Source organism: Pristis pectinata, chromosome 12 (genome assembly GCF_009764475.1).
Source record: "Pristis pectinata isolate sPriPec2 chromosome 12, sPriPec2.1.pri, whole genome shotgun sequence".
Taxonomy (NCBI): domain Eukaryota; kingdom Metazoa; phylum Chordata; class Chondrichthyes; order Rhinopristiformes; family Pristidae; genus Pristis; species Pristis pectinata.
In genome coordinates this window covers 49,390,219-49,398,379 of record NC_067416.1, presented here as the reverse complement: position 1 = coordinate 49,398,379, position 8,161 = coordinate 49,390,219, and positions in this window count along the sequence as shown.

Sequence of the window (8,161 nt, the reverse complement as noted above, 5' to 3'; positions counted from 1 at the left end):
GGGAGTTCCAGGGAGAATTTTTATGGGATGAAAACTGAAGGAAGTCAATGAATTGATCTGTACGAACCAAAATTTTTTCACTGTACCTCAGTGCGTGACAATTATAAACCAATACCAGTAGCTATTTCAGGAGGAGGGCAGGGAACTCAGAAGTGTTGAAAGGAAAGTTTTATTGCTGAGGATGAGATGAATGAAGACTCTTCATATGCTCCCCCAACTCTCTCTCCCCCTCAATCTTCTTTCACTGAGATCAGAGTCCGGTTTGGCCCTCACCATATTGGCACACTCGCTTCCCCGAAGGGAACTGGTGAACCAGCTCCACTTGTACGACAATCCACCTCCATCCACTCCCTGATGATTCGTGCATCCCATTTTCCGGTTTTAAATCTATTTTTCAGGATATCAGGATCGGAAGATTCATAGACAGGAAGCTCAAACCAAACACCGTTTCAGGACCAGTGAAGACGGATATCAGGAATTACCGAGGGATCTTGGTCAGCTGAGTAAGTGGGCAGAGGAATGGCAAATGGAGTTTAATTCGGAGAAGTGCGGGGTGTTGCATTTTGGGAAGACAAATGAGGGTAGGACTTTCACAGTGAACGGCAGGGCCCCAGGGAGTGTTGTAGAACAGAGGGGCCTTGGACCGCAAGTACATGGTTTCCTAAAAGTGGCGTCACAGGTAGACTGGGTGGTGAAGAAGGCTTTTGACACACTGGCCTTCATCAGTCAAGGCACTGATGTTACATTGCAGTTGTATAAGACGTTGGTGAGGTTGCATTTGGAATATTGTGTTCAATTTTAGTCACTCTGCTATAGGAATGATGCAATTAAGCTGGAAAGAGTGCAGAGTAGATTTACGAGGATGTCGCTGGGACTCAAGGGACTGAGTTATGGAGAGAGGTTGAGCAGGTTGGGACTTCTTTCACTGGAGTGTAGGAGAATGAAGGGTGATCTTATAGACGTGTATAAAATCATGAGGGCCATAGATATGGTGGATGCGCACACTCTTTCCCAGGGTTGGGGAACCAAGAACCAGAGGGCATAGGTTTAAGGTGAGAGAGGAGAGGTTTAATAGGAACCCGAGGGACAACCTTTTCACCCAGAGAGTAGTCAGTGTGTGGAATGAGCTGCCAGAGGAAGTGGTTGAGGCAGGTACATTTAAAAGGTACTTGGACAGGTACATGGATAGGAAAGGTTTAGAGGAATATGGGCCAAATCTGGGTAAATGGGACTAGCTTAGATGGGAATCTTTGTTGGTATGGTCCAGTTGGGCCAAAGGGCCTGTTTCCGTGCTGTAGGGCTCTATGACCAGCCAGAGTCACTCCATCCATCATTGGCCTTGAATTTGGAAGCAAAAAAGCTTCATTCGCAATGGGGAGAAAATGGTCCACGTGTTCTGAGTGTGGTCGAGGCTTCAGCCGGCCATCTGCCCTGTCGGAACACCAGAGCAGTCACGTCGGGGAAGAAGCTGTGGGAAGGGAATCAATTATCCATCCCTCCTCACTTCATTACTGAGGTCACACTCAGGCGAAGCCATTCACCTGCTCAGTTTGCGGGAGAGGATTCTTTCAGGTGTCCAGCTTTCTCTCCTACCAGTGGGGAGAAGCCATTCACCTGCTCCAAGTGTGAGCAGGGGCTCTGCAGTGCAGAATCACCGGCAGGTTCACAAGTGGCTCAAGGTTTGGATTCTGCCGCTATTAATGACGTCCGGGATTGACCCACATTCTCTCTCCTGCAATTGTGATTTGTTTCAGTCTGTGTTAATCACCTGAGAGCTCCGATGGAGATGGGGCATCTCAGTAAAGTCAAATAAAGCTGGTTTCTCTTTAACAGCCAGTTCAAGGAGACTTTGCAGTCTCTCCCAAGTTGAGGCTAAGTTTACTTAACCTCTGGTCCCATGGTTTAGTGCCAGTGGGTGCTCAGCAAGATCCCACACTAAACAATCAGATGATTGGCAGCCTTGTTGTTGGTTGAAGCAGAGAGTTATAGACACAGCTCAGCACGTCGCGGAAACCAGCCTCCCCTCCATGGACTCTGTCTATACTTCTCACTGCCTCGGTAAAGCTGCCGACATAATTAAAGACCCCTCCCACCCTGGATAGTCTCTCTTCTCCCACGTCCCATCGGGTAGAATATACAAAAGGCTGAAAGCACATACACCAGGCTGAAGGACAGCTTCTATCCTGCTGTTCTCATTGAATTGGACCTCTTGTACAATAAGATGGACTCTTGACCTCACAATCTACCTCGTTATGGCCCTTGCACCTTATTGTCTACCTGCACTACACCTTCTCTGTAACTGTAGCACTTTATTCTGCCTTCTGTAATTTTTTTCTATAAAACCGTAAGACATAGGAGCAGAATTAGACCATTCGGTCCATCGAGTCTGCTCTGCCATATTTATGGCTGATTTATTTTTCCCTCTCAACCCCATTCTCCTGCCTTCTCCCCGTAACCTTTGACGCCCTTACTAATCAAGAACCTATCAACCTCCGCTTTAAATATACCCAATGACTTGGCCTCCACAGATTCCACATAATGAATTCCACAGATTCAGCACCCTCTGGCTAAAGAAATTGCTCCTCATCTCTGTTCTAAAGGGACGTCCTTCTATTCTGAGGCTGTGTCCTCTGGTCCTAGACTCTCCCACTGCTGGAAACATCCTCTCCACATCCACTCTATCCAGGCCTTTCAATATTCATAAGGTTTCAATGAGAATCCTCCCCCCGCAATCCTTCTAAAATCCATCGAGTACAGGCCCAGAGCCGTCAAACACTCCTCATATGTTAATCCTTTCATTCCTGGGACGATTCTTGTACTCCGAACTCTCTCTAATGCCAGCACATCCTTCCTTAGATATGGGGCCCAAAACTGCTCTCAATACTCCAAATGTGGTCTGACCAATGCCTTATAGAGCCTCAACATTACATCCTTGCTTTTATATCCTAGTCCTCGTGAAATGAATGCTAACATTGCATTTGTCTTCCTTACTACCGACTCAACCTGCAAGGTAATCTTTAGGGAATCCTGTAGGGGGTGGGGGATAGATGGGGGTGTGGGGGGTTAGGTGGGGGAGTTGGGGTGTGGGGGTGGTACCAGTTATCTGAAGAAACTGGGATCGTAATCCTAGGAAAGGGAAAGATCCGGTGGAGGAGAGGACACAAGGGGAAAGGGGAAACCAGTGGAGGGCGGGCTTGTTACCCAGGGGACATGGAATGAATGAAACGCCATTAGATCCAGGGGTGAGACTGGGGCAAGTACAGTGCTGCAATTGAAAATCCACGGTCCGAAAATGTGGTAGAAGCTGTTTCAACGATAATCTTCAAACGGTGGGTGGATACAGCCTGGAGCGATGACGTTCACCAGTGAGTGGGGTTGGAGTCGTATCAAGTTAATTTCCTGCTCCCTAATCCAGTTGGATTCCCCGTCATGACTGGCAGTTGTTTCTGTCTATGAGTAGCCACTCTCCCCCCCCTACTCCATATCGATCAGCGTGATTCCTTCCTCACCATCCCGAGCGATCCCAGACTGTCCGGGGGCCATTCCTGGTCTTCACCCTTCCATCTGTCCTGACCAATGTGTACCCTTCAGCTAACACCGCGCACACCTTGTCGGGTGACCCTCGCCCTGCTCCCCGTGGCATCTTGCTGTGCACACGTTGGCTGCTGCAGACCCCACATTCCAGCAGCGACAACAATGCAAATCCCATCTCCAACGGGACCCCACCACCAAGCATATATTCCCCTCCCCACCCCTCTCACAGGGACCGCTCTCTCTGCGACTCCCTCGTTCACTCCTCCCTCCCCCCATCCTGATCCTACCCCGGGGACTTCCCACTGCCCCTACACCACCTCCATCCAGGGACCCAAACAGTCCTTTCAGGTGAGACAGAGATTCACCTGCACCTCCCTTAATATCATCTACTGCATTCGGTGCTCCAAGTGTGGCCTCCTCTACATTGGCGACACCAAACGCAGACTGGGCACCGCTTCGCAGAACACCTGCGCTCCGTCCGTAACTGCGATCTGCATCTCCCCGTTGCCGGTCACTTCAACTCCCCCTCCCACACTATCACTGACATGTCAGTCCTCGGCCTCCTCCACTGCCAGGAGAATTCCAAGCGCAAACTGGAGGAACAGCACCTAACAGCATGAACATTGAATTCCCCCTGTTTAAGTAATCCCCTCAAACCCACCCCCCTCCCCACACCTCCTGCAACTATGACTCTTCTTCCTTTTCCAAGCCTTTTTTCCTACCTTTTTTCTCTCCCTACCTTTGACCCATCCCCCAGTGGATCTGCTCTCCCCTCCTCCCCCGCACCTGCCTATCACTGTCTCTTACCTGCATCTACCTATCACCACCCTGTACCCACCCCGCCTCCCCTCTTTTGTCCACCTATCACTGCTCTGCTTTCCCCTCCTATATATCGGGCTTCCCCTTTTCCTATCTTCAGTCCTGAAGAAGGGTCCTGACCCGAAACATTGACTGCCTGCTTTTCTCCACAGATGCTGCCTGGCCTGCTGAGTTCCTCCAGTATCATCGTGTTTTTCATCCAGATTCCAGTATCTGCAGTCCTTTGTTTCTCATTCAAAACTCCTTCAATGGCCGTAAGGCTCTGTGGGACGTCCCGAGACCGTCGATGGCACCTTATAAATGCACGCCTTCCTTTTTCTTTGGAGACACAAGAGACCACAGGCACTGGAATCTGGAGCGGCCTTCCTTTCTTTGTTGGGAAGGGGACACTGCAGCCGTGGCTCAGCGCTTCATCCCTTCCCCCGTCTTCCTCTCCGCTATGCTCACTGGTCCCCAGCTCCGCGCCCGATCCTGGTCAGGTTTTGCATTCCACCAGGACTGCTCCCTGACCCGTTCCTCCCACAATCCCCTCTGCCAAACCCCTCGCCCTCATATCCTATAACTTACAGGGGGGGCCATGCCCTGCTCTGGCCTGATACAGCCCCGAGTCCCACGTAAGCCACTGAACCCCAGTGGACAGGGCCCTTACCTGGAATGGTTCCTTCCCCCATCTCCTGTACACTGCCCCCACGCCCTCCTCCTCAGCTGATGCCCTCTTCTCTGTCCACTGTAACGAAAATATTTTAAAATTCGTTCCTTGTTCTTTCCTGATTCAGCAGCAAGACGTATCTGCAAACAAAAGAGGCACTGTACACATAGAAACTACTTTATTAGAGTTATAGGAAATACAGAAAGGAGGAAGAATACTTAAAATACAGAAGGAAGCAAAATAATACTTATCAACCAGTCAATGAACCGATCTGTATAATGCCGGAGGGAACCTCAGGCATCTGACAGCCTCTCACGCAGCCTTCTGTCGGTGTCTCACCACCGGTTGTGACCCAGCCTCAGGGAAGGTCCCCATTTGCACAAAGAAGGTGCCCCCTTTTATACCCTTCAGAAACTTTTACCCCAATACTTTTCCATTCCTCAGTGGTACCAGCCTGTACCTTCTTTATCAATCGTGACCTTCGGCCTGAACACCTAACTTAGAAACAGAGACAACGGGTCCGTAAAGAAGAAAACATTCTTCACCGGTATCCGATCTCAAGAATGTGCATCAGTTCTCAAAACATTCCCACAGTCCGAGCTGACACCATGTTGTCTGACAACTGCCATTTTGTGTCACACACGACTGCAGGAGGAATCAGAAATGACTTTTGGCTAATTTAACTTTTTCCTTACACTCCGCACCTCCCCATCCCTGCCCTGCTTCGATCCCTCTTTGGTTCCATTGAGCAGGCCCTCACGCTACCCTCAGACTCCATACATCAGGGCAGACTTGTCACCCTTTGAGGTTCCTGTGCCCTGGTAACTCGCCCGTGTGTGTGTCTCCCAGCTCCTTGTGCATCAGCTGATGCTATCTTTCAGCATTAAGTAGTGCTGGAAGGAAACAGTTAAAGTTCCCAAAGATTAGAGCACAGGGAATCATCGAACATAGAACACTACAGCACAGTACAGGCCCTTTGGCCCACAATGTTGTGCCGACATTTTATCCTGCTCTAAGAGCAATCTAACCTTCCCTCCCACATAGTCCTCCATTTCTCTATCATTCATGTGTCTATCTTAGAGTCTCTTATATGTCCCTAATGTATCTGCCCCCACAACTTCTGTGGGCAGTGTGTTCCACGCACCCACCACTCTGTGTAAAAAAACTTACCCCTGACATCCCCCTTATACCTTCCTCCCATCACCTTAAAATTATGTCCCCTTGTGTTAGCCATCGTCGCCCTGGGAAGACATCTTTGACTGTCCACTCGATCTATGCCTCTAAACATCTTGTGCACCTCTATCAAGTCATCTCTCATCCTCCTCTCCAAAGAGAAAAGCCCTAGCTCGCTCAACCTATCCTCATAAGACATGCTCTCCAATCCAGGCAGCATCCTGGTAAATCTCCTCTGCACCCTCTCTAAAGCTTCCACATCCTTCCTATAATGAGGTGACCAAAACTGAAAAGTGTGGGCTAACCAGAGTTCTATAGAGCTGCAACATTACCTCACGGCTCTTGAACTCAATAATCCGACGAATGAAGGCCAACACACCATACGCCTTGTTAACAACCCTATCGACCTGTGGAACATTGAGGGATCTATGGACGTGGACTCAAAGATCCCTCTGTTCCTCCACATCCCTGAGAATCCCTGAGACGAGCTCACAACGAACCATTGTCCAATCCTTCTGTCTGTGGTGAATCCTGCAGAGAATCCAGGAGAACCTTCTCTGACCGGAATGCAGCGGAATCTGGAACCCACTGCCTCAGGAAGTAGTTGGGGTAAAGAGCAGGGATGCATCGAAGGAGAAGGTAAATAAACACAGACCTGAGAAAGAAATACAAGAACATTCCAACGATTCTTAGACACTGACGCCGACTTCACCATCGGCAGAGACGCACCAACCACTGGAGGAGCTCAGCGGGTCGGGCAGCATCTATGGAGGGAAATGGACAGTCGACGTTTTGGGGTCGAGACCCTTCATCCGGACCTCCCTCTGTAACTGGATCCTTGACTTTCTGACCAACAGGTGCCCCTGGCCGTGTGCTCACATCTTATGCTGATCAGCTGGCGGGAGTATCTGCGGACATATTTAACTTCTCCCTGCTTCAATCTCAGGTTCCCATCTGTTTTAAGAAGACACTATCATCCCAGTACCAAAGAAAAGCAAGGTAACATGCCTCAATGACTACTGACCAGTGGCTCTGACATCCACTGTCATGAAGTGCTTTGAGAGGCTGGTCATGGCACATATCAACTTCAGCCTTCCAGACAACCTGGACCCATTGCAATTTGCCTATCGCCGAAACAGGTCTACAGTGGATGCCATCTCCCTGGCCCCACACTCAGCTCTGGAGCATCTGGACAGTAAAGACACCTACGTTAGACTATTGTTTATTGACTACAGCTCTGCATTCGATATTATAATTCCAAGTAAACTTGTCACCAAGATCTGAGACCTGGGACACAACACCTCCCCCTGTAACTGGATCCTTGACTTTCTAACCAATAGACCGCAATCAGTGAGGATAGGCAGCAATACCTCCAGCACGATTATTCTCAACCTGGTACCCCACAAGGCTGTGTCCTCAGCCCTCTACTCCCTATACATTCATGACTGCGTTGCCAGATTCTGCTCTAACTCCATCTACAAGTTTGCAGATGATACCACCGTTGTAGGCCGTATCTCAAACGGCGATGAGTTGGAGTACAGGAAGAAGATAGAGAGCTTAGTGGCTTGGTGTCATGACAACAACCTTTCCCTCAATGTCATCAAAACAAAAGAGCTGGTCATTGACTTCAGGAAAGAGGGTGGTGTACATGCACCTGTCTACATCAATGGTGCTGAGGTCGAGAGGGTTGAGAGCTTCAAGTTCCTGGAAGTGAACATCACCAATAGCCTGTCCAGGTCAAATCACGTTGATGCCACGGCCAAGAAAGCTCACGAGCCCCTCAACTTCCTCAGGAGGCTAAAGAAATTTGGTATGTCCCCTTCGACACTCACCAACTTTTATCAATGCACCATAGAAAGCATCTTATCTGGATGCATCACAGCTTGGTACAGCAACTGCTCTGCCCGTGACCGCAAGAAACTGCAGAGAGTTGTGGACACAGCCCAGCACATCACAGAAAGCAGCCTCCTCTCCTTGGACTCTGTC